This window comes from Penaeus monodon, chromosome 9 (assembly GCF_015228065.2).
Source record: "Penaeus monodon isolate SGIC_2016 chromosome 9, NSTDA_Pmon_1, whole genome shotgun sequence".
Classification (NCBI taxonomy): domain Eukaryota; kingdom Metazoa; phylum Arthropoda; class Malacostraca; order Decapoda; family Penaeidae; genus Penaeus; species Penaeus monodon.
The window spans coordinates 10,088,639-10,091,138 of NC_051394.1; the positions used below are offsets into that span (position 1 = coordinate 10,088,639).

The 2,500-nt window shown below is 32.8% G+C and overlaps 1 protein-coding gene across 3 annotated transcripts in view; it reads left to right on the top strand.

The window, feature by feature from the left end:
* The window catches only part of LOC119576951 (protein phosphatase PP2A 55 kDa regulatory subunit), an 84,415-nt gene extending 82,136 nt beyond the window's left edge, over positions 1–2,279 (top strand). For all 3 annotated transcript variants that reach the window (XM_037924601.1, XM_037924600.1, XM_037924602.1), the window contains exon 11: positions 1–2,279. This exon is cut by the window's left edge and continues 631 nt beyond it. The gene's annotated coding sequence lies outside the window, so the exon portion shown is untranslated.
* Positions 2,280–2,500: the final 221 nt, after the last annotated feature.

Sequence of the window (2,500 nt, forward strand, 5' to 3'; positions counted from 1 at the left end):
TGGGGCATGACGGCGCTAACCTCTGGGATTGGTTGGGTTTCTGCTTAATAAGTCATTCTAGGCTTAGAACTAACCCTAACAAGCATGAGGGCTGAGCGCTGCCGTGCCCCACAGGCCCAGTGACTGAGGTAAGTAGCATGAATGTCTCACAGGATTATGTTGATGTGCTCATTGCTTCTACAAGACCACTTCCAGCTGCCAGAAAATGCAACATGATTACCAGTTGTTTACGTTAGCTGTTGTGTCACGGCAAGGTTTATTTTCTCTTTGTCGTAAAGCAGAGGGTAAAGCTTACTGGAATGCAGTTCAAAGTCAATAGGTGGTATTCGTGATGTAAACATCTAGTGTGTGGCGCGGCCGCACAAACAATTTTTCTCCCTCACCTTAGCTTTTTTTATTTTTTATTTTTATTAATATTTTTTTCATTTTTGAGATTCAGAAAATTGGTTGAAAGGATCATCATTTCCAGTGTTTATTGTCTCAGACTGCTGTATACTTTTTTAATTAGTTCCATGTAATAAATTATATTTCAATAGGCAAGATGTGTTTTCATGATGATAAAAAACATCCATATTAAAAAAAAAAAAAAAAAAAAAAAAAAAAAGTAAAAAGACAAAAACAAACAAAAAAGTGTTTATGTTGATTATAAATCTTTTTTTTTTCTATTCTTATACTTATTTAAGTTCTAGAATTGACATCTAGAAAATGATGACATTTCATTTAGGTAAATACCCATTGGGGTCAATATCCTCTCAAACAGGCAGTTGGTAAGAGGAGCCATCCTGATGAGTGGAGGAGGGAAGCTAAACTTTTTTTTTTTTCTTTCTTGTGGTAATGTTCATTTACATAATTATCAAGAAAATTGGTCCTTTTTCAAGTTCTAGTTCCAGCCACCACAAGATAATTTCACTGTTAATATAAGTATATAATATATGCAGAAAGGGTATCGGGTGATTTCATAACAACTCCTCTTTACTGTGTGAAAAGTTCCATGAAAAGTGGTATAGCAGATACTGCATGTTGAAGATATGATCTTTATAATTGGGTGCAGATTATGCAGTTTCAAACATCTGAAGAAAAGGCATGACTGCATGAGAGTTGAATGATATTAACGTCAATTATGAACCTGGTGTGTCAAAATTGCAAATAACATCTTAGTGCTATTAGTAGGCCTTAGAAAGTTGATACTGCAATGGCTGGATCTAAGAGTCCATGGGATTTATGTAAATACATAATTTATTTGTTTACTAACAATCCAAGGGTTCTAAGTTTTTAGTATTTCTTGTCAAGGTTTATTTTTCTGAAGCATTTACTGCAGGAAGATGTAAGCAACTGGCTTCCTTTTTTTATTGAGCCTGTTAACTGCCTGTTAAAAGGAAGCAAACTGATTGAAGTTTGATAAAAGATGGCTGATCACTGCAAATTATATCTAATTATGTAAAACAACACAGATATTTATATAAATATATACAGTTTTTGTTGTATGAAATAATTATTACTTTTTTATAATAAACAAACAGGAGTGCATGTTGAACCAATGTTTACTGAAGGCTGGTAAATCCCCCCTCTTTTCATAGGTATTTGTGTATTGTCATGGACAGTAGTTTGAGTGTACAGGAGTTCACTTAAAATTGACATTGAATTATTAAGGATTATGCTTTTGGCATTTTGTAACAGTTCAACCAAGTTCCAGAAAGGGTAAACTGTGACTTTTGTTCATGATATTACACCCATATTCTTGTGATATTGAAAAAGTAAGAACTGGTTGTAAAGAGTAGGAGGAAAGAGCTGTCAGTCAAAGTAGTAATTGCAGAAAGATACTGACAGCTTTCATAACTTCTCCCAAGATGAACTTATATTCTAATGATTATGTTAGTCCCAAATCAAAATAAATCATGCATGAAGTGGAACAGGGATATACTACTTTTTTTTATTCATATATATTTTTATTGAACCTATATTATTACTAGTCTTGCTAATGTACATGTCAAAATAATTGCATATGAAATTACCTTCTTGACAAAAAAATAAATATCTGAAAGCTTCAAAGTGATGTTAGGTAAAATTCCCAGCACCAGTAGTATGTGAACCTCACAAAGGTCTGTATTCCTCATTTCTTCACCAAGTTGTATTTGCTGCTTTCAAGAATACAAATCTTCAAGAACTTACCAGACCAAGTATATTATACTTGTATCACCAATGCTTTCAAGATGTATAAAAATTGATCCTGTTCTGTGTGCATGAATGAGTATGTGAATGTTAAAAAAAAAAAAAAAAAATGTAAATATGCTAAACAAAAATATAACAAAAAAAAAATTAAAACTTCAGATTAGTTAAGCTTGCCTCATATAATGCATCCCCTCTATTCTTGTCATACTGAAATGAAAACACAAATGATTCTCCCAGCCTAGTGGTGCACACAAATAATGAATGGCTGTTGCTTCTGCACCAGTTGCTGATGTGAAAGAAATATGACTAATATAAATGTTATGAAAGATTT